General features: G+C 51.2%; 1 pseudogene; it reads right to left on the reverse strand.

Annotated features, from left to right (window-relative positions):
• Nucleotides 1–5,826: 5,826 nt before the first annotated feature.
• On the reverse strand, nucleotides 5,827–23,703 carry LOC144165365 (uncharacterized; annotated as a pseudogene).
• Nucleotides 23,704–24,634: the final 931 nt, after the last annotated feature.

Here is a 24,634-nt window from a genome sequence, read left to right on the forward strand (position 1 = left end):
GAAACGCGCAAAGAAGGCCCAGTGTGATTCGGATTCATCCGAACTTTGGTCTATGAGAAGGAGGACCCATCGATGCCGACGACGGACCGTTGGTGGACATATCGACAATGGTGCTGCCCATGGCAGACCGACGCGATGGGCATCCAAGACGACGAGGCATCCTCCTCTCCGAGGATTTTCTTCGGTGGGTCTTGAAAGCGATTCTGCTAAAGGTGAGGGGATTGCCGCAGCTCATCGCGCAATAAAAATCAGACTACCTTTTATGCACCAACAGAGTTTTCCTCAATCTAAGATGCGCTTGCACGAACTGAAGATGACAAGAGAAAGGACGCGGTCAATTGGTCGTGAACTACGCAGAAACGCAGAAGCCGCATTAGGGTTGACGGTAATGACGAGCGATGTTTGCGATCTGTTGACGAGCTTTCTGCGCCAGGTGCGCAAAGTTGAAGTTGAACTCAGACGGTTGAATGAGGAAATTGAACGGCCTATTGACATCGACCACTGGGAGGAGGAATTCGCATCCAACGTAGAATACGATGATGAGATTGCTCACGTTATGATCCGCATATACTATCGATTGAAAACCCATAACTGTGACGCCACAGGACATTGCGAGACCCTCGATAAATTGAATGCATCTGCAAGTTTCGGAGAATTTTTTACGGTTGCAGAGCAATGCTACGACCCACGGGATTTCATAACTTCGGATGAAGAAGCCTTTTTGAGACAAACGTCGCTACGTCAGATTTCCTACCGCAAGCAGAATGGGGAATGCCACTGCCTCGCTGGCTGCGCTTGATCTTCAAACTGAAGATGCCTTACTTTCGTGTGTCTTGCAAGCATCCGTCGACACTTCCGCGATAGAGACAGTGAATTCATTGAGTTCCACACCAGCTGCACAGGCTGCGTACGACGAATGTATCGAGTCCGAGACCTCGAGTGTATTACCTGGAGAACATAAAACGGCAACCCAAGACACAAGGAAACGCGATGCACCACACTGAAGAGCGGGATGCTGATATTTTCGAGGGATACCTAAAGAGGACTGCTGTTGATCGGACCAGACAACCTATTGTCAGAAAAAGAGTGCGTGGAGAGTACGCTTTATTGAAACAGGAAACTCCTGATAACTGCAACAGAATTGTCAGTGTAAAGAGCTCCAGAAAGGAAAAGTTCAGGGAAACTGTTTTCGTATCTCGAAATGTGCATTTGAAGAACTAACATCACAGTACCAAAACCGTCGAAGACAGCTTACAATTTTCTACCTGTCTGCATCGACTGCGCCGATAGTCCCAGCGAGGATTCAAAAGACGGCACCTGCGGCAGTTTCCCCTTCTGACTGCCTCACCCAATCCACAAGGATTGACTTTGTCAACTTGCTGAACGCGAACTGAAAACGGCCTATACGTGGCTGGGGAAGATGTAGTAACTTTTTCGGTCTCATCATTGCTGCACTGATGAGATCACCATCATCAGTGCCCATATTCGCGAGAGCAGCCATAGCACAGGCGGCTTCGTCTTCATCCAGTCACCATCTTTGTAAATAGAAGCACCATCGAATCACCGGTAAGTCTCGGCCCTTGGTCCTCCTATTTATCACTAATGGTCGCAAACACAAAAGGCTCTGACACTCAGAAACCAGTAAAACGACCAGGCTAGAGCGTCGGCGCGCCTGTGTTGATACGGCCTTCGCAGCGGCGGTGAGGACAATGCAGACCAGTCCTAACGTGAAGTTCCTCCGCTCTCCGCGTGGGGGCGGCGGGATTCTACCGTGGCCTGGTCCTCGCGCGTTTCATTGCAAGGCTGTTTTGCGCGCGCGGGAGCTGTTTTCGCAGCGGCGGTGCTTATATGATTTCTCAGCGATCATATCGGAGAAAAATGTCGTAGCCCTGTTTTATTATTGCGGTAACCTGCATGCTGGACGCCGGACTTTGACGGAATTTTTGTTTGCATTTCAGACGACGCCGCACAACGGTATTGATTACTTATTCGCCATCAGGGGCGTATCTGTGCGTGTGCCCTATAAAGGTTAGTTGCTTTTTGCAAATATTATGATGGTATTCCACTAGACGATAATGCTAATAAAATATATTACAATATTTTATTATTTAGCTGTGTTTTCATACGCTCCCTGGGATTGCCGGGAGGCCTTCCAGTCCGCCGCCGTAAAAATATCAACAATTACTATTATTATAACTATTATGCGCATTATTGTAATATTATATTGCAATAAATAGGGTTGTGCATCGAATAAATATTTTAATTCTAGTGGTCGAACAAATAAAATATTAACATTTTAGTTTTACGTGCTCATTTAAGAATGGCTTAGAAAGGGACCGTTTTAATGGTTGTATCTATTGGATTGTCGATGCTACCGAATACAGGTCAGTTTATCGATCAATGGTGACTCGTCCATGCAGTTGTGGAGGCCGAGAAATTTGTTGACAATTGAATCCGACAGCAGGGAGTTTCATGTTTCATTTCTCGCTGACACTCTTCCTGGGTGTGCTGATCAGCGCAGGACGCAGTCATTGGTTCAACACACGCTCGCGGTGAGGACAGGAAGTATATGGGATTAAAAATGGCGTTGAGGTCGGAGGGCCGAGCCGCAGCCTTTTTTACAATGGGTGCCAGTTCCAGAAAGGAGGGATTTATGCACATGGCACCCTTTCAAGGGATCCAGATCCCAGTTGTCGCTTGGCTCGCCTTGAGTTCAACCAATTAACCGATTCAAGAATAATAGCGTAGAACATAATCGAATAATCGGAAGGTTCATCGAGCAATCGCCCACCTCGAGTAATAAAAAAAGCCTTTACTACTACTTATAAAGTGCAAAACCTCGCAGTAGCAACATTCCGTGAGATGAATTCGAAAACTAAGAGTGAGGGCACGTAGCCACGGCTTCTGTCCGGCAAACGAGCAGGGCAAAATTATAGGAGATACGCGCGAATCCCTATAGAACGTATGCAACAAAACAAACGCATCAATATTCAAACGGCTCTCATACCAGACGATCATAGTGTGAGACAACCTATCAAATTCATGTAATTTTCATGTGATGCTGCCAGTCGCTGGACCCGAACTGGTGTTTAGAATTAACACACATGACGGAGCAACGCTTCAAGCAGTTGGCGCTGCGGGGAACTAGAAATTCCTCCACACCAGAGGATGACGATGCACCTGCCTCTTTGTGCATCCAGAAAGGCTAAGCCTATTGCTTTTGCAAAGTTCCTATCACGGAACTCTCTTTCTTTGGTCGCTTTCCTTTGAGTTCGTGAACACGCAAGGACGTTTTCTCACTTCAGAGATAGAGGAAAATTGTCAAGTCGTTTAGGGAGAACCCTTTCCCCCTCCCCTCTAATCAGGTACATTTAGAGAAGACGAAGATAATTTTCTGCCTCTACAGTGCTGCTCATACTTGCCTTACGTTCAGGTTTTAATCGCGAAGCTGATAGATGGCTTGGGTTGTCAATCTTACGCCCCAAATAAACTGTCGAAACAACTCATTTCCTGTCTGCCTCGTGCCCTTTATTTCGATGGTTGTAATCCACCCATGCTTTTTCTTCGGCATGGTAACTTAACAGCCGCTGTGCTAGTTTTAATGAGTAACTTATGACAAAATCAGTATTCCTCTAAGCAATGTACTGCAAACCTGTATACGAACCCAAATCATTTAAACTAGCAAAGACGAATCAGGTACGAGTTGAAAGCAAGATTAGAAAAATTTGGCTGCGATTATTCTGTTGCTCTCACTGGTGGGCGCCCACAAGAACTGAGTACTCAGGATTTAGGTTCGGAGGGAGGGGTGACCTTAAGGGCCACAAAAGTAAATAAAACAAACCAAGCGATGGAAAATCATATTGCAGCATTGATGTGGATGTCAAATTTTCCTTCGCAGAAACATACTCCGCCTCGGGGTTTTTCCCTAAACCTGGCAACTTAAATAAAAACTACACACCAGGAAAACCCAAAGCTAGTAATATATAGAGATGGTTCCATGTTCTGCCCTATTTTCCAATTATTTTATCAATTTCTTCAGAGAAATCGCAAACAAACTGTTAGAGAGGGAGAGAGAGAGAGAGAGACTTTATTATAAGTAACCCGGCTTCAGGGGGAGCACCTCACAGGGTTCCGCCCTGACCTTAGTGTCCAGGGACACGGGACTGGACGATCGTCTTCAAGGTCCCGCGAGTGGAGCGCGAGGAGTGCCGGGGGCGCCGGTGAGGCGACCGGCCTCCTGCTCGGTCCGCCGCTGCGTACCCAGAGCGGTCGCCAGCAGCTGAGTTACCGCGGATTGCGATGCGAAGTCCTTAGCCATCAGTCCTAGAGTCACCCACTCGGGGATGATCCGTGGATGTCCCCTGCGTTCATGTTCATCACATCCCCATAGCACGTGGGGTAAGTCCGCGATCACCACACCACACTCACTGCACATGTTCGACGGATACAGTCCAGGGCACACATGATGCGCCAAGACTGGGGTGAGCACCGATCCCGTCTGGAGTTGGCGGAGATGTACTTCTTCTTCTCTAGTAAGACTACGATGTGGTCGGGCCATCTTTCGCCTTCGCGCCCTGTACCACTCGAGCACGTCGCTGTACCCGGTGATAGGGCTGAAGTCGTTCTCGTGGTCGTCGCGGCTGGCAACCGCGCCCCCGTCCGTTGTCGAAGGTCCGTATGCCGTCGCGCGGTGTGCGAGTTCGCGCGCGATGGTGTCGGCATCTTCGTTTCGTTTGGGAGTGCCTCTCTGTAGTCGACCGACGTGAGCCGGGAACCAGCGGAGGTAAACCCGACCGCTTCTGTGCGGAGGTAGTATTTCGTGAGCGACACGGCCCACCATCATCCTGCTGTAGTTGTTGATTGCTGTCAACGAGTCGCTAAGAACTGTGCTGACTTGTAGGGGTCGGCACGTGAGCGCCAGTGCGATGGCCGCCTCCTCGGCTTGTGTTGCCGTAACCACTCGTACGCTGCCAGCAGCAACACACTCCCCGGTGCTTGCTCGTACGACCGAGAGCGCATATGTCCCTACTCTGTGAGGGTATGCTGCTGCGTCAACATAGTACGCGTCAGCGTCGTTTTCGTACGTGTGCGCCAGAGCGTTTGCTCGCGCCTTTAGGCGTCCGTCGTCGGTCCCCGGCTGGACGTTTCGGGGAGGCGGAGGGACGACTAGTTGCAACGAATGGAGACGCTTTCGTCTTTCATCATTCTTCGGGTAATCATCTTCTTTCTCTTCCGCTGCTGAACTGGTTCCCTCCGGAGAGGTTAGGCCCAGTCTGCGCAAGATAGTTCTCCAGTTTTGGTGACTCCGAGTCGCACGAGCTGCGAGGTGCGCTGGGCTTCGCCGATCTCCTCCAAAGGATTATGCACTCCCAGATCTGCTAGAGCAGCGTTGCTGGTCCCGGGGAGCAGACCCATGATCGCTTTATACGCCTTGCGTATGGCGGAGTTGATTTTATCCCTTTCATGCCTGAGCCATTTATGGAACGACCCTACGTATGCGACATGGCTGACGACGAATGCCTGATCCAACCTGAGCAAACTGGCTTCCTTCATTCCCTGCTTCCTGGTGGCGACTTGCTTTATGAGGCGGTTCGCTATGCCTATCTTTTTGATCAATCGGTCCACTGCTAAAGAGTTTCCGCTGCCGGTGTTAATATCCAACCCGAGGACACGCAGGGCGTTCACGTGCGGGATGACGCCGCCGTCTCTCGTGCGTAGTGTGGTCTCCGAGGCCTCTTTCGCCGCAGACTGGCGCCAGTGGCCCGCAGGGGGAAGAATGAGAAGTTCAGACTTCTGGGGAGAGCAGTACAACCCCGTGCCCTGAAGTCATTCTTCGATGCAGTCGATGGCCTGTTGTAGGGAGGTCTGTAGGTGTCCAATCGTGCCCCCGTTCATCCAGACAGTCACGTCGTCCGCATAGATGGTGTGATTCACGGATGGTATGCGAGTCAGGCCCTCGGCGATTGGCAGCATGGCAAGGTTAAAGAGGAATGGAGATATGACCGCTCCTTGTGGGGTTCCCTGTCCTCCTTGTTCGCGCTCCTCGAGCTGCAGCTCCCCGGCCTGTAGCTGCACCGTCCTGCAAGACAGGAAAGATCGTATGTAGTCGTATGATCGCTTCCCCAGGCCAATTCGACAGACTTGCTGAAGGATGGCTGAGTGGCGCACGTTATCAAACGCGCTCTTGATGTCGAGCCCCAAGATGGCTCTGCAGTCGAGAGTGCTGGGATGTTCAAGCAAGTCGTTCTGCAATAGGAGCATGGCGTCTTGGGTGCTGAGCTTGCTGCGGAAGCCCAGCATTATGCAAGGGTATAGACCCCTCCTTTCCACGTAGTCCTGCCTTTTATTATTCAAGACGTGCTCCAGGGCCTTTCCCACACAGGAGGTGAGAGATATTGGCCTGAGGTTCTCAATGTTGGGGGGCTTGCCCGGTTTAGGAATCAGAACTGTGCGGGCAGTCTTCCATTGTTTGGGCACGCATCCCGTTCGCCAGCACTCATTGAAGAATTTGCTTAACGTTGTGACATCGCCATCCGCTAGGTTCCGCAGCGTCTTGTTCTGTATTCTGTCTGGCCCCGCCGCCGACTTGCAGTTTAGCTCATTGAGGGCTCGACGGACCTCGAACTCGCTAATGTCAGCGTCGAGTATGGCGTTGTCCTCTCCAGTGTATTCCGGATGGGTGACTGCCGGTGCTGAGGGTATGTATTGGTTGCTTAGGTAGTCCTTGACTCCGGCTTCACCCTGCTGCTTGATGGCTGCGTGCAGGATCTGTTCAAGTCTGTGTTTTTGATACGACTTGCTCTGCTGCTCGCGCCGAAGGTGACGGAGGAGTCGCCAGGTGCGGCTCACGTGTAGCTGCCTGTCTGCCTCTTTGCATATGGCAGACCAATGCTGTCTAGATAGATGTCGGCTATACGCCTCGATTTCTTTCCCAAGGCGTGCGACTCGTTTGCGTAGTGTCTTGTTCGTTCTGTTCCTCTTCCATCTGCGCTGCAGCGACCTTCGCGCCTCCAGCATGTGGGCCAAGCGGGAGTCCAACGCGGGGATGTCACTCTCTGTTACCATTTCGGCGGTCGCTCGCCGGACCGTCTCGTTTACTTGTGCGGCCCACTCGACGACGCTTCCGCAGCTCGTGTGGGTGCTGAGCTCACGGAAAGCGTTCCAGTCCGTCATTCTATGCGTTCGTCCCCTAGGAGCGGCGCTCGGGACGGGGAGTTCAAGCCCGACCTCTATAATATAGTGGTCACTCCCGAGGTTCATGCCCGTGTTTTTCCATCGAGCCGGCGTCCCGGTCGGCGCATGGATGAAGGCGAGATCTGGGGTAGTGTGCCGTATCGTTGAGGTGCCGATACGCGAGGGCTGCGAAGCATCTGTACAGAGGTTGAAGTCGGCATTCTCCGCTTCCTCCAGAAGATTCCTGCCTTTGGCCGTCGTACGCGGGTACCCTAGTTCCTTGTGAGCAGAGTTGAAATCCCCCCCACCACGCATAGAGCGCCTGGGGTGAGTTGTCGGGCCCTTTGAAACACCGTCTTGAATCTCTGGTGGCCGTGTTGCGGGTTGCTGTACACGTTCACGGCGGTCAGGGAAGTCCGGTGACTCTTTTTACCCACGACCACTTCTATAGCACACATTTCGAGTGCTGTCTGGCTTCCCTGAGGTGGGTCGAGGGGGATGAAAGTGATCCCTTTGCGGATGAATATGCACACACCTTGTGCCGCTCCTTTGCCGTGAACGCGCGCGCTAGGCGGCGCAGCGTGCACGCGGTATCCGGGTAATTTGGGGGGATCTTCCGAATGTGTTTCCTGAATAATAATAATTTCCGGGGGTTCCGCAATGGTGCCCAAGATTTGTTCTAGTAATGCCTTGCGGCGCTGGAAGCCATTGGCGCTCCAGTGCCAGATTCGGAAGAAAGTCCTATTGGGAGCCATCATCACGGGTTGTTATAGGCGTTCCATGTTGTTTACCCGCAAGGGAGTCGATTATGAGTTTTTTGGAGTTCTGCAATTTCTTTCTTGATGTTGGCTTCCACGGAGGCGACTTTCTCGCCGAGTGCTTTGATTTGCCCGGCCTGTTTGTCGACTCGTTTGCCTAATTTATGAATACGGACGCCGTAGTTGATGTCGGCGTCCTCTACCGATGGGATCCTGATCTCTTCGCTGACGAAAGGTTCCTTGGCATTGCCGTTGTTAGTCTCCTCTGCAGATGGCTCTTCGGTAATATCGTCCTCGTCGGTGTTGTTCGTTGTCACCGCTCGGTTTCTGATTTTACTGGGCGGTTGGTGATAGGGCGATGTAGTGATTGGCTCGCGGGCTGGCGTGAGGGTCGGCGGTCTCTGCACACTGCCGAGTTGCCAGCCTGTTTCTTCAGCCCTCTCCGTCGGTGCCGCCGTGCGCCCCAATTGCGCCGCCAGCAGCCTATTAATCATTTCTTTCTGCTCCTTGACAGTCTCTTGCAGCTGTACTATGATTTCCCGGAGCGCGGCCACTTCGCTGCCGCCGGCGTTGTCCTCTCTGTTTCCGCAGGGAGGAGGTCCGCTTCCCTTTTTTTGCGCTGGTTTCTTCTCGCCTCGCGCTGGGGGAGGGTAACCAGAGGTGACCGTCGCCCATGTTGCTCGATTATTGGAGAGACTGCGACCTCGTTCATTATTATTTTCCGCGCTCTTGGCTCTGTGTCGGCTCTGTGACCTTTGCCGTGCCTGAGCACGGACGCTCCGGTCGGGTAATTTTGGGAAGTCGAAGCCGACCGCATTATCATTCGAGCCGTTATGTGGCCGTTCCTTGCTCGCCGCTTGCCGTTGGCGTACGACAAAAGGGGTTTTATATTTGTTACGGCACTTTCCCGTACCGGATGGATGGGGGCCTCCACATAGTTTGCACCGCGGTTTGCAGCTACCTTGGTGGTTTTCCGGCGGGTTGTGTAACCCGCAATCGAAGCAGAACTTTTTTTCCGGGCGGGGGCAGACGTCCTTGCGATGCCCAATCTCCCCGCATGACCGGCATACTTCCTTGCGTTGCTTGTATAATCGACACCTCATCATGAGGCTAGCGAATTTGACGTACTGAGGAACGTTGTGTCCTTCGAATAAGATGATGATTGCGCTCGTTTCCCCCATTCGATGAGCGGCGAGTACAGTAGGATTGCGATCTCCCAGCAGGCATGCATTGATGTCTGCCTGCGTGTATGCCGGTGGGACAACGTATATGATGCCTTTGACTGTGTCGTTAGGCACGGCATGATATGCGAAAATTTCATATCTGTTGCCTCGAAGTGCGATCGTCCTGACCTTGTCGTATCGATTAGCTCTCTCTTGGCTTGGAGTACTGATGACGATGATATTCTGCCCTACGTTAGGACAGACAGTGTCTTTCAGCGTCTCTTCCAATGGTATTTGGGAGGAGGCTGCCATGGCCGCAACGAATTCAAGAATATCCTGCCTCCCGAAAGCGAAGCCGCATCGCGGGCGGACGATGATTTTGTGGTCGTTTTCAGGCAAGGTCGGCATGCGCGCCGTTCTAGCGAGCTTGATGTTAGCTCTCTGCGTGATTTGCGCCCGCGTTGCATGCGATCGCTTACCGGGAGAGCGAGGACGATGCTGCTGCGATTGCCAGTCCTTGCCCGGCGGCCCGTCCTTGTAGGTGATGATGATGATGGTTTAATTTTATTGGCGCAAGGCCGACATGGGCAAAGAGCGCCAAACACAAAGTGATTTGATGAGGAGAGAACAAGAAATAAAATCAGTTAAAAGCTATGAGCACGGCTGGTGTAAAGGGCCAGGGTGAAGAACAAGAGGGGTTAAAGATAAATAAGGTGGCTGGTGTATAGGACCAGGGGTAAAAGCTATGGGTGGTATGAGATGAGTTGTAAAAAGTGAACTTCTGATAGGAACTGAAAGGTGCGTTGAACAGAAAACATGGCATCGTCTCCTAAGAAGTACGACGGGTGTGGTGGAATATGTCGTGTGTGTAGTTGATGGAAGTGTTTGCGTCGTGCTGTGTCGAGTGCCTTACATTGTATGAGAATCTGGACTACGGACAGGGCCTCTCCGCACCTGCTACACAGGGGTCTTGGAAACCCGTGAGCAGGTGCGAGTGCGTCACATGTGTATGGCCTATCCGTAATCTAGCTAAGGTAACTTCAATGTGTCTGTTGTGTGAGTCAGTAGTGTATTGTCCCAGGTGTGGTTTTATTACGTGTAGTTAGTTTGTCTGTCTGTTCTCTCCAGTCTGCTTGCCACGTTTTATGGAGTTGCTGTCTTATGTGTGGCTTGAGGTCTGTGTAAGGAGGTGTTGTTATGTTTACTGTGTTTCGGAGTGCAGCATTGGCGGCCATTTCATCCGCCAGTTCATTTCCGCCGATGCCAGATTGGCCTGGCACCCAACACACAGTCACCTCAAGGTTTGAAGAGTACGCCAGCATAATTGATTTCAAGAGAAGGTTAACTACATGGTTTTTCGATGACTTTCCGGATGATAACGCACGGACGACGCTCAGCGAATCTGTATAGATGATAGATTTAGGAATATTATGTTCAACTATGTGATTTACAGCCAGAAAGATACCATATGCTTCTGCCGAAAAAATACTTGTCTTTGCATTCATGGCTCTACCTCCTTCAAAATTGGGTTCATGAGCAGCACAAGACACCGCAGTGAACGTTTTGGAAGCATCAGTGAAAAACTCTGCAGCCCTGTATTTATCCTGCCGATACATGAAATGCTGCTCAATCGCAATTCTTGGTGCCCTGTTCTTATCAAGATGCGTAAAAGACAGGTCACAGAGCACAGGGCGCAGATTCCATGGTGGTATAAAATCAGTGATGGGTGTCTTGTGAATGTCTAAAAAGGGTACCTCATGCTCAGAGGCTTCCTCTCTTACCCTAAGTGAAAAGGGCAGTGAGATGGATGGACGATTTAAGAACAGTTGTTGTGAGGATGTGTTATTAATGGTGGAAATAAAAGGGTGGTTAGTCAGGGCCATGATTTTCGAGGCATACAACAAATCCATGTAAATCCTCTGGTTATATAGGGACCATTTATCACACTCGGCGTAGAGGCTCTCGACTGGGCTAGTGCGAAAAGCACCACATGCAAGGCGAAGACCCAGATGCAGCACTGGGTCGAGCATTTTCAGTGCCGTTTTTGTTGCAGACCCATAAATGACGCTTCCATAGTCCAATCGGGACCCCACTAGGCTTGTGAAAATACGTAAGAGGAGTTGCTTGTCCGTTTCATAAGACTGGTGGGACAAGATTTTAAGAATGTTGAGAGCCTTTAGACATTTATATTTCAATTGCTTAATGTGAGGTATGAATGTAAGTTTTTCATCCAACACCACTCCTAAAAACTTGTGTTCCTTCCTCACAGGAAGCGAAACGCCATTAAGTGTAATGTCTGGGTCCGGATGGATCCCACGCTTCCTGGAGAAGACAACACAGGTGCTTTTTTCTGGATTAAGTTGAAACCCATTCTTGTCTGCCCAGCTGGCAAGTTTTTTGACAGCGAGCTGGACTTGACGCTTACAGATGGACATATTGCATGATTTAAAAGATACCTGGACGTCGTCTACATACATGGAATAAGAAATTGTAGGTGGCAATGCCTTCCCAAGGGAGTTCATTTTAACTATGAAAAGAGTGCAGCTTAAAACTCCACCTTGCGGAACGCCGTTTTCTTGTACATGAACCCTTGAGAGTGCGCTAACAACTCTCACACGAAAAGTTCTTTCGGACAAATAACTAGCAAGAATGTTCATCATGTTCCCTGAGACACCAAATGACTTCAGGTCACTCAGGATCCCGTAGCGCCAGGCGGTGTCATATGCCTTCTCAAGGTCAAAAAACACCGTTGTGCAAAACTGTTTGTGAATGAAAGCGTCCTTTATGTATGACTCAAGAGCGACAAGTTGGTCATTTGTAGATCGCCCCGCCCTGAAGCCTGCCTGGCAGCTCTCGAGAAGACCATGGTACTCTAAGAAGTACACGAGTCTCCAGTTTATCATCTTCTCAAAGAGCTTACACAGGCAGCTTGTCAGGGCAATGGGACGATAACTGGCGGGAGAGGAAGGGTCCTTTCCTTCCTTCGAGAAAGCCACCACTATGGCCTCCCTCCATGAGCGAAGAATGTGCCCCGAAAGCCATATGTTGTTGTATAGATGTAGGAGTGTTTCAAGAGTGTCTGGGTGTAGGTGTTGTATCATGGTGTATGTGATTTTGTCTGCACCTGGAGCTGAAGGCTTACATGTGCTGAGAGCAACCTTCAGCTCATGAATTGAAAAAGGACAATTGTAAGAAGTGTGTGACTTGTTGTGATCACGCAAGGACTTTTTTTGTACAGATGTTTTGTGTTTCATGAAAGTGTTTGTGTAGTGTGCTGAACTGGACACGTGTTCGAAGTGTTGTGCAAGTGTGTTAGCCTGGGCTTCCAGTGTGTCCCCTGTTGTACTAACCAGGGGACGGCTGTGTGTCTGTTGTCCTTTTAGTTTTCGTATTCGTGTCCAGACTTTGTGTGTGTCTGTGTAAGAGTTTATGGATGTCAAGAAGGTGTGCCAACTCTCTCGTTTTGCCTCACGGCGCACACGTTTTCCTAACGCCTTGGCCCGTTTGAACAAAATGAGGTTACCCGGCGTGGGGTACCGACGAAGGACACCCCACGCCTTGTTCTGGGCCTCTCGCGCCCGCCTGCAGTCCTCATTCCACCACGGCCTCCGCTGGTTGCGCGGGGCACCAGAGGCGTGGGGAATGGACTTTTCGGCGGCGTCGAGGATGTGCGCCGTGAGCAGTTGGGTAGCTTCTTCAACGAGTAGGTGTCCTATGGATGTGTGGTGTAGTTTGGATGTCTCTGTAAATGTATTCCAGTTAGCTCGTGCTTCATTGAACCTATTATGGGAAGGTGAACTGCTTTGGCCTTTACCTATATATGTAAGTGAGGTGGGGAAGTGGTCACTGCCATATGGGTCAGTGCCCACACCCCACTCAAGACATGGAAAAAGAACTGCGGAGCCAATCGCCAAGTCATGAGTATGTGTTGTGTCCTATATTATGGTATGTAGGCTGTTTAGTATTGAAAAGGCATGCTCCTGAAGACGTAAGAAATTTTTCTATAAGGCGACCTCGGGCATCCGTGCGAGAAGAGCCCCAAAGAGCGTTGTGAGCATCAAGGTCGCCTGTCAGGATGTATGGTTCGGGCAGCTGGTCAACCAGTGCCTCGAAGTCAGAGCTTAAAAGTGAAACATCAGGAGGAATGTATATGGAGCATACCGTTATCAACCTATTAAATATTATCAAGCGTATTGCTACAGCCTCAAGGATAGTGTTCAGAGTGACAGGGTGGCAGGCTAAGGATTTCCGGGCAATTATGGCCACACCGCCAGAAGAGTGTGTGCAGCCATCCCTGTCCTTTCTGAAGACCATGTAACTATTCAAGAAATTTGTGTGCTTAGAATTCAAATGTGTTTCCTGAACACACATTACACTTGGCTGATTAGCATGCAGTAGTTCGTATACATCATCAAGATTTTTAAGAAGGCCTCTACAGTTCCATTGAATTATGTTTTCTCTTCCCATTATTTACTGTGAGAGCTACTGGAGTGTGTGTGTTTGTTTATGTGTCGTCTTTCGGGGCTGTGACTCTCGCCTTTTTTGGCTTGTCGGGAGGCTTTGGCGTCGGGACGCGTTCCTTGCGCTGCGTTGCAAGCAGGAACGGCCCGACATCCATGTCGTCGTCGGATGTCCGAGGGGTGCCCGACGGACCGGGCCCCCCAGACTTGGCCCCCCCGTCGGGAGCCCTTCGTTTGAGCCGCCACCGCCGAGGGCGTCCGGGGCGCCAAAGGTGGCACGGGCGGTGCGGTGGCGGTGGGAACCGGTGCGGGGCCCGTGGTGTCCATCACCTCGGTACCCTCCAACGCACTGGAGGACGGGGAGACAGAGGCGGGAGCGGCACCGGTCCCGACGGAAGCCGTTTGCACCACAACTGCTGCTGCCTCAGCAAGCGGCGTGGTCGCGGGTTGGGCTGCCAGAGGCAACCCAGGGGGGGGCGGGGCAGGGACAAGGTCAGACTCGCTGAACTGGGTCCCTGTGGACACCAGACGCCGCTCCGCCCCCCGGCGAGCCGCGTCGGCGTACCTCCCCAGAGGGAAAGAGGCGAACCTCTTTCGCGCCTCTGGGAAGGTGATTTTCTCAGTTACCTTCACATTAATGATCGCCTTCGCCTGCTTAAACTTCTCGCACGTTCGAGAGTAGGCGGCATGGGGTCCCTTGCAGTTGGCGCAGGTGAGGGTTGACGATGGACAATTATCGGCAGGATGATCATGCTGAGCGCACTTTGCGCAGGTCAGACGACCACGGCAGGAGTTGGTTCCGTGCCCGAACCGCTGGCACTTAAAGCAGCGGCGCGGGTTTGGAATGTAAGGACGAATGGAGCATCGGATGAACCCTGCGTTGATATGGTCAGGAAGTGAGGAGCAGTTGAAGATCAGGATAATGTGTTTCGTGGGGATTACCTTATCATCTCTACGCATCGTGATGCGGCGCACGGCTGTGACACCCTGATCCTTTAGACCTTCAAGAATGTCGGCATCTGTCTCATTAAGAAGATCTGCCTCAGAGATCACACCTTGCGAGCTATTCAGGCTGCGGTGGGGTGTGACCCTGATGTCCAGATCGACCATTTTCGTCTGACCAAGAAGTGTGGTTGCCTGCTGTTGGTTTTTTACTTCTACAAGGACTTCACCTGTGCGTTGTTTTTTGGCATTGTAGGTTTTCCCAATTATTCCATCAAGGTATTTTGTAATTAAAAATACTGATTGTGAAGCAAGAGGGCGAGCTGAGTCAAGAGATTCGATAACAAGAAAACGAGAGTATTTGTGTGGCTTTGGGAAGCTCATGCTTGGAAGTGGAGGGAAATATACTTCGGTACGGCCCCTTTTCAGGGACCGATCACGTTTGGAGGGGGGTTTTGAATTTTCTTCCATACAGCATAGAAAAAAGCAGGGGACGGGGGTACTTTCTTCTCAAACCTTACCCTGATAGCCTGAGAGGTCCCGGAGCTCCCTGCCTGGTAAACAGACAGGGAGCCCATCCGCCGGAGCTTGACCTGGGCTCCGACGCCACCGTTTGAGGCTTCTACCCTTCACCTTTAAACACATCACCACGGTAGGTTACAGTTTATGTTGGGGGCTCGGGGTCCGCGGTGTCGCCAACACCGTCACCATGAATACTCAAGGTGCCCCGTGCGGGGCCGTCCTTGTAGGTGCTCTCTTCGCTCTTCTTTCGTCTACGTCGGGTAGCGACGACCCATCCCGCGTGTTCTTCCTCCTCCTGCCTAGTCGAGAGTGCCTTGTCGATCGTTGCTCCCCGCACTCGAACGGTCATACGGCCGGCGGTGCGGCCCACGTGGTCACCGGAGTCTTCCATCTCGTTCACCTCCATTGCCGCCAGAAGATGTTCGAATGCTTCCGTTGCTCCGTTCTTCACATCGGCGGCGTTCCTGGGCCCGAGGAGATCCGCGCCGGAAGTGGTGTTCGTTGCGACGGCCGAGGCCGTCGCTGGGCCTAACCGCTGGTCCGTTAGGCCTAGCTGCCGATCGGCCACGTTGAGACTTGAAGTGGGCGTCAAACGCCGAAAAATGCTCCTATCTTCCACATTCTTTCGCCGGATGATGCCGGCGATCGAACTGAAGCACTACTCACTTTTTCAGAAGGCTGGGCGAAATCCTTCCGCACCAAAACTCGACACTTTTGCGGAGCCGATGCGACACACGTCCGCACTCGACGGCCGCTCCACAAACTGTTACATGGCGCCGGACATAAACCATGAGATGCGGACGATGTATTTTACAATATTTATATTATAGCTACTGAGTTCACCCTGGCTGCACGCCCGGAACTCCCTCGTCGTCGATGGTAGGACATGGGGCATTGTCAGCCTGTCTCATAACAAAAGGTGCGTGGGGCTAGTGCGTAGCGTGCGACACAAAACTAATTATCGGAAGTCATTATTCGTTGATGAGCATGAAGTTGTCTTCCTCGGTTGCTTCCTACCCCACCCCCTTTCTCCCTGTATTGCGAAGGCCCGTAGCCAGGATTATAGCACCAAAGAAAAAGAAAACAAGAGCAGCAGCGGCGCATAGCTTGCCTAATCAGTGGGAGACACGCGCATAAGCAGAGTTGGCTCGCACAGTTGGCTCGCACAGAACTAGGCCCCTTTCGAAGGCCGTATTAACGCGCGCACGCCGCCGCTCTAGCCCGGCTGTGCCAGTAACTGGTCAAACGGAATCTTATAAAAAGGGACCACCGCAATACCGCAATTATGATGAGTATTTAGAAACGACATATGACCGAAACTAAAAGTGTATTTGCTCACGGTGTGTCATACAGCACCGAAGAAATGGCAGGTGCCGGGGCAGTTAAGTTAACCGCCTTCGTGTGAAGCACAATTTGACAGTAACCATTTTTTTCTCAATTTAACGAGTGTTATGACAGCCAGCAGCTATTTGCGGGCATTGAAAAAACGCAAGCCTACTGAGAAAAAATATTTTATGCTACCTGTGTTCAGGGCCCAGTGAAACTGTGGATGTGGCTGAGCTTCAACACCATAGAATGCGCACAACTGTGATTTCGATTGTTTTCATACATTAGCTGCAGTTAATATTTAAACTGCATGTAGCAATAGTCGCGCTTTGTTTTTTAAAGGTCAGAAAGAGCAGCAAGGAGGGTTGAGTCACGATGAATTGTCTGAATCACTCTCTAGAGCCAATACAACAAATCTAAATCCACTTTGCATGCTGTAGAACCTCCAATTATCTGCCAGGGCATTCACAGAGACACTATCAATGTGCCCCACGTGCACAGGTTAATGAAATCAGTAAGAGATATTGTGTACCTGAATTATTACCGGCAGGGCTGTAAGACACCTAGCATTCGCACGTTTGTGGGACTTGACCAAATGTGGCTGGTCATGAAGTCGTAAGTCTTCGGAAGAAGGCTGGTAGGATAGGCCGCTTGGCTCACTGACCAGTGCACTCACACACCCCCCCTCTCACCACGCATGAGTGGGTAGTGTTTTGAATAAACCCTTGGTGATTCCAAGAGAAACTGAGAAAGGTGAACACGTGATTAGTTCTGTACACACCCTAAATTGGTTGTTTTGGTGGCAATCAGGGGCTAAGTGCCCGTAAGTTAATTCGCCCTGCTCGCTATACATTCATTCGTCCCTTTGGCAGGCGGGTCGTTTGGAATAACACTGGGTGGTCTTGGTGTTTAATCCATAGGACAACCCCCAGTGTGTGCGGATCTCTGCCCGACCTCTTTCTCTGATCTTGACCATTACAGTTTAATACTCAGTGTAAATGAATTGTACATTTTCCGTTTTTCTTGCAGTAGACGATCACTCGCCACGCGTCATCACCCTGGAACAACAGCAATTTGTTCACTCATCTCGCATTTATTAGCCTCCCAAATTGTCCTAAGGATCCTCATCAAATGTTTAGGGGTGCCGCGACTAGTATGTTTGATATTTAGGTAGCAGCGTCTGGTTTAGTCTCGGTGTGCAATTGTGCGCATTTACAGCGCGCTCTATCTGGAAGCTTCGCACCGCCCAATCGTTGTACCCGTGTACATAATCAGGGTTTGTTTTATTTCTCACCGCACTGACTTACAGACGCTATGTCTTAGCAACAGCTCATTTAGAATGCACCGTCAAATGCCTGGGATCACGTTAAAACTCCTAAGGACATTGACACACATACCTCTACCGTTACTGTGACCTATGTACGTCAGTAAACATCGCAGCATCGTCAGATCATCCAAGGAGGTTTTCTGTGGACTGCTGACGCACTCTGCCAAACAGCCAAGTGAAGAAGACAAATCTTTGTGAGAGATTCCCGAGCTCTGCGAGACTGAAGTCTTTGTCTCTTGGTGTCTCTTAGGTGTTAGGTGTGAAAAAGGGCATTGTTTGTACCTGTAACATTACAACATAACTTTTCTTATTTACTCGATGGGGGTAACGGTTCCATAAACAACACTGCGCGCCTGATTCTTTGGCGTACACCTGCATAATGCATTAAGATGCTGAATATTGTTGAAACTTCTATAGCTTCACGGGTACAAGCGTCCACCCTTTTTCAAACGGTGCCATGTCCTTTTAATTTGAACAGGTGAATGTTTAAAATATGCGTAGCAGTTCTTTAAATTGACACTGAAGTGATTGGTAAACATTGCAAGATTACTAACTCAAATTGTAGTCCGGGGTATATAGGCCATGTTTTGACCTTTCTGGGCGTCTTTACGGGAATTGATTTAGTTTAAAAAATCAATTCGAAAATGCTGTCCTCCTCTCTGTATCCTCGCCCATTTCTGGGGCGCCATGAGGAGATCACTTGGCTTGACTCGAGCTACTGCACGGCTCGCAGACCTTCCGGCAAAGTAGGCAGTGGGAGTACCTCAAAGGGCCATTATATCACCTACCCTCTTCACCATTGCGATGGCTAAGACTGCCCGGGCACTTATGAATATACCGGGCCTTGGCTCTACTGCCTACGCTGATGATGTCACCATCTGGGCCATTCCGCAGCAGTGTACCACCACACAAGCCGCCGTGACTGCTGTTCAAAGAGGCCTCGATACACTCCCAGAGTACCTCAGGCAAACGGGCATGCAAGTGTCTCCAACAAAGATGCACTGTCTGGTCATTTGGGGCTCAGAAGCTGAGCGTGCCCGGGTCCACCTTCCCCTGAATGGAAATGCCATAACGCGACCGACAGATGACTGGACTCGAATACTGGGGATTCCCTTCCATGAGAATGGCACTCCCAACAAATGGCTATCGCGCTCCGAAAGTAGTGGAAGTCGATATTACACGTAGTACAAAAGATCGGCAGCGGCTTCGGCTGTTCTTGTACAGAAGTACTGCGAACGCTGGTCACCACGGTCTTCACAGATAAAGCTTGTTACTGAGCCATGGTCATTGACCTACTGTTACATAGCCGGCGCACACGCGGTGCGTGGACGACAGACGAGACAGCACTGGGGACTGAACCATTTATTCATCCGTGAACACAGTATTTAAAGCATAGCAAGGGAGAGGGAGTTGGGAAGGTAGAAAGGGCGAGAAAGACATGACGCTGAGTTGTTGATACGTCACACGCCTGGCTCAGGCGGCGGGAGATAACAAAGCAAGCCGATTTACAACACTTCTTCTTCCTTAGTCCCTTAGTATTGAAAACGCTGTACATGGCTTTCTTTCCCGAGTAGAGCGCCGCAAAACTTGCGGGGGTTCCTGCGCCTTCTGGATAGGCGGCGACGGTTTTGCGGGTGCCACCTGGTCTGCAGGCTGCTCGTTCAAATCGTCTTCGTTGTCGGTTGGTGTGGGCGCAGCTCCAGCCGAAGGGCTCCCCTCGTCTTGGTCTCGGTGAACGCCGCTTCGAGCGGATGCCGGGTTCGGGCTGGAACGCACTTGGTCAATGTGATGTCGAACCACCCCAGCGGACGTTTGTATGATGACCATGCGAGACCCTGTTGTGGACTGAACTTTCCCTGGTGTCCATTTCTCACCCTGGCCCTAGTTACGGGCGTACACGGCTGTGTCGGGCGGCAGTGTCCACTCTTCCGTCTCCCGGGTTGACCCTGGGAAAGGTGGGAAACACGAGTCCAAGCGAGAGGGGATCAGGTAGCCGAATAGAAGTTCGGAAGGGGATTTTCCCTCGTGGCATGACGTTCTCCTTTAGTTTAAAAGAACTTTCACTAATTTCTCTTCTTTTGTGCCTTCGCTTATCTTCCTTAAAGCTTCCTTAATTGTCCGAACAGCTCGTTCAGCGAGCCCGTTAGATTGTGGGTGATACACAGCCGTACGGAGGTGTGCGATGTTATTGTTTTTCTCAAAAGTGGCAAATTCTTTACTAGTGAACTGCGTGCCATTGTCCGTAACTATGGTGCGTGGAACACCGAATCTGGCAAAAATGCTGCGTAAGCTGGCAATTGTGGACTGCGTGCTTGAATGCCTCATGGGCACGGCTTCAATCCACTTAGTGGCAGCATCCACGACCACCAATATCATGCTGCCTGCGACCGGCCCGGCGAAATCGGCGTGCAGCCTCGACCATTTTTCCTTAACGGCTGGCCAACTCATTGGTTGAGCAGAGGCTGGCATAGGCAGGTTTTGCACGCAGTTGTGGCACGACGCTGAGATGTGTTCTATCTCTCGGTCTAGTCCCGGCCACCAGAATGCCGACCTGGCGACAGCCTTCATTGCCGATGACCCTTGATGTATCTCGTGCAGCATATGTAGCACCCGTTCTCGTGCTTGTGTGGTAACAACAACTCGATGACCCCAGTATAACAACCCATGAGCCACGGATAGTTCTAACCGGCGGTCCAAGAATGGCACCAGCTCTGTGTCCTTTACATGTTTCGGCCAGTCATTCTTGGTGTACTCAACGACCTTCGCTAGTAAAATGCGAGCGGTGAAGGAACGTGGCAAACTGTTCGCATGGCGACGCAGTGAAACATCCCCCTCGCGAGGGGCACGATCAAATGCAGAGAATTTCCGGGGACGCACGACGTTAAGTAGTTTGCGTTACGTTAATGTTGTTGCACTTGTGGCAACTGCTGACGAGAGAGCGCTCGTCAGCAGTAATTTGAAAGAGTCAACGATATAAGGCGCGTTCGTAGCGTCCCATTCTGTGTCGGCTTTGTGGCGCAGTGGGTAGAGCACCATGTACATTGCGTTCTGCCCGCAGGTTCGAGGGATCGAAGCCTGGCGCCGGATAGTATTTTCTTTTATATAGTGTAGGGGGAGGGGTGCGGACAACGACGGTGCGGACTATGACGGGACAACGCGGGTGACATCGTGAGTTAATGAAATGCTCTGCATTTAAACGGTCCCGCGCAGTTAGCTCTTTGAGTTCTTCGACAGACACAGTACCATCATCGAAACTTGCTAGAGCGTAAACATAATCTGGTGGTTCGCTTCTCGCTGGTGGTGCTGTAGTCTGGAGCGGTAGCCAGTTGAGGGTGTCGGCGCTTGGTAGCAGCTTACAGGGCGAATACTGAAGCTTGAGCGAAATCCGCCGAGGTAGAGAGCCCAGCGCTGTATTCGAGCTGCGGCCAACGCTGGCGTCGGCTTCTCCGCTTTGAGCAGGCCCAGGAGCGGCTGGTGATCTGTGACCAAGGTAAAATCTCTGTTGAGGAGATAGTCGCGAAATTTCGACACCCCAAAAACAAGGGCCAACGCCTCATGTTCTAGTATGGGAGTAATTCCGCTCAGCAGTGCTCAGCGTTAGCGAACGGAAGCCTATAGGACGGTTCACTTTTCCATCTGTATGAAACAGCACGGCAACAATGCCATGCGGAGAAGCGTCGCACTCCAGTTTTAATGGCTTTGCTGGATCGTAGTGAACGAGCCCTCCTGCCGCAAGTAGGCACTGCTTTGCGTTTACAAAGCCGGTGTCTTGAGCTTCTCCCCAAATCCAACGCGCATTTTGCCAAGCAACTGGTACAAAGGTGCAAACAAGGATGACATATTCGGAAGGAACTTGGAATAATACGACAGCATGCCCAGAAATGAGCGTAGTTCCTGCACATTTGTCGGTCTAGGAGCCGGGGCGATTGCTTCCACATGTTTCTCAGTTGGGTGTAGGCCGTTTTTGTCGATTTGGTGCCCTAAGTACGTGACTGAAGGCTGACTAAATTTGCAGTTGTCTAGACGGTGTTTTACACCATGCTCACGGAAACGCTGCCGTACCGCTCGCAGGGTCTCGCTGCTTCCCGGTCGCTCCGCAACCAAGACATCATCGAGGTAAGCTTCCACGCCTGGTAGCCCCTGCAGCACTGTTTCAATTTTTCGTTGGAAGATGGCTGGGGCAGACGCTATGCCAAAAGGCAGCCTCTTGAAGCAAAATAGAACTCGATGCGTGTTAATTACGCATAACTTCTGCGATTCTTCGTCAAGCAGTACTTGATTATACGCTTCAGGCAGGTCGAGAGTGCTGAAATACTCTCCCCCGTTTAGGCACGCAAACATGTCGTCAATCACCGGCAATGGGTACTGTTCCAGTTCGCATACAGGATTTAACGTGATCTTGAAATCGACGCAAATCCGAACGGTTCCATCTTTTTTTAAGACGGGCACAATGGGCGTAGCCCACTCCGCATGCGCTACCGGTGATAACACCCCAATTTCTACCAGTCTGTCAACTTCTTGAGAAACATTATCACGGAGAGCGAAATGAATGGATTGTGCCTTACAGAACTTGGGTGTAGCTCCTTCCTTGAGTTGAAGGTGCACAGGGGGACCGCTGATGCAGCCGAGTTCCGCGCTGAAAACGTCTTGAAACTCGCTGACGATGTCGTCCACGATCGGCAGACTCGTTGGCGATCCGGCTTCCGCAGTCAAGTTAAGGACAGGTGACCCTGCATTGCTCAGCTGAAAAATAGCTCCCGCCCGCATAGACTAGGATCGGGGCAATTTAACACTAGCAAGGAGCAGTCTACTACGGCACCCTTGTAGGCTACCTTCATGTCCAATTGTCCTAGGATGGGGAGCTTGCCAAGATAACAGGAAAGCTTGATAGATGAAGTTTGCAATGCCGGCCATCTCTCCCGCTTCTTTTCAGACATTTCGCGTGGCACAACGCAGAAGGGCGACCCCGTGTCTATCAGCATTGGAATGTCAACGCAGCACCAAGTGTATGTCCTGTGAATTGGGGGCTTTAATTGCCACTTCCGAGATGAATGCCAACTCCAGAGGTGCATAGCTTCGTCTACGTTCCCCTCCGCACAGTCTTCCGCCACCGCCAGTGCTCGTCCCCGCATGCCTTGCGTCTGCACGGTTTCGCGTTTCCTCAGAGCGTCGCTCGAACACATTTTCGGAAGATGACCCGGCCTACCACAGCAATAGCACCTACTCTTGGCCCAGCCGCATGCGTGGCTGTTATGCTTCTTACTTCCGCAGCGTCCGCATTTTAGAGTAGGCTCTTTCGTCAACACGCGCTGCGCGTCAACCTTCAGTACGGTAGTTGTATCGCCCGATATCTGATTTGCGTCATCTTCTGCCGTTTCGGCTGATAATGCTATCGCTTCGGCCTCTTCCAAAGTCAAGTTTGCTTTTGCCAAAAGCTGTTTTTGAAAAGCCTTTGATCTGACACCACAGACTATACGGTCGCGGAGCATTCGTTCCAGCATGCTGCCGAAATTGCAGTTGTCTGCAATGGGTCCGATGTCGACAAGGAAATGTTGCAAAGGCTCACCTTCATGCTGACATCCATTGAAGAACCGGAAGCTTTCCGTTATCTCGTGGCGCTTCGGGTAAAAATATTCATCCAGCGGTGCAACGACTTCTTCGTAGGTTAGGCTGTTCGGTTTCTTCGGAGCAACTCGTCCCGCCAGAATCTGCACAGTCCTCGTGTTTAACGCTGCTACGAGCAACGCCCTTTTTTTCGCTGTGTCGGTAACCCCCGTTGCCTCGAAAGAAGCTTCTGCCTTGATGATGTACGCTTTCCAATTGTCCCTCTCGCCGTCATACTCGGGAAGATGGTGGTGAGCCATGGCTCCCGTTGTCATTGCTGCAGGTTGTTGAAGGACCGTACCGTGGTTTTGCTCGCCGTGTTCTTCTTTTACTTCATGGGTTCCTTTCTTGCTCGTCGCCACTGTTACATAGCCGGCGCACACATGGTGCGTGGACGACAGACGAGAGAGCGCTGGGGAGTGAACCATTTATTCGGCCATGAACACAGTATTTAAAGCATAGCAAGGGAGAGGGAGTTGGGAAGGAAGAAAGGGCGTGGAAAGACATGACGCTGAGTTGTTGATACGTCACACACCTGGCTCAGGCGGCGGGAGATAACAAACCAAGACGATTTACAACACCTACCCAAGGCACAAATGCTCAAGCTAGAGGTCTTGCACCGAGACTCCCTTCGGGTGGTCACTGGCCTTTCACGTCACGAAAAAGTTGAGGACCTACATACGTACGCCCGAATGCCTTCCTTGGCGGACACGCTCGCTGCGAGAAGAGACAGCAATGCCTCGAGCCAAACCTTAACGAATGCTGGCCGGCGTAGCATACGCCTTGCTGATGAATGGATCTCTCCCGAGGTACCCCAACTACTGCTTATGACACCACCGTGCGAGGACACGCTGGTTACTCGTCTAAAACCACTGCCAGAAAGACGCAACAAGGAGAGACACACGAAGGAACGGTAGGCTCGTGCACGCAACACCAACGACCCCAGGATTAGGGCAACTGCTGTGTAAACAGATGCCGCTTGCAATCAGGAGACACGGGAGGCCACCCTTGCAGTGGTCATGCCCTCTGGGTCATGAAGAGGGTCACAGGCCTACAAATATCACAAGCCTACAAGCACGCAACTAGAACTCCTTGCCTTGTGGATGGCGACACTCGTGGTATGCAGCGAGGCGGCGCGCTCGCTGTGGATGGTCCGACCGAAAATCGCCGTATTGTGCGACCATAAAGAAGCCATCAAATGGCTTCAAAGACCAAACATCGATGGTTAGGTGTGCCACCTTATTAAGAAGGAGTGAAGAGCAATAAAAGACACCCACAATATCCAGGTGTTCATCGAATAGGTGCCGAAACACGCGGGTAGCATCGGAAACGAGGTTGCTGACGCGATGGCGAGCACGC

This window comes from Haemaphysalis longicornis, unplaced genomic scaffold (genome assembly GCF_048455015.1).
Source record: "Haemaphysalis longicornis isolate Haplotype H1 unplaced genomic scaffold, Haemaphysalis longicornis Haplotype H1 scaffold_14, whole genome shotgun sequence".
Taxonomy (NCBI): domain Eukaryota; kingdom Metazoa; phylum Arthropoda; class Arachnida; order Ixodida; family Ixodidae; genus Haemaphysalis; species Haemaphysalis longicornis.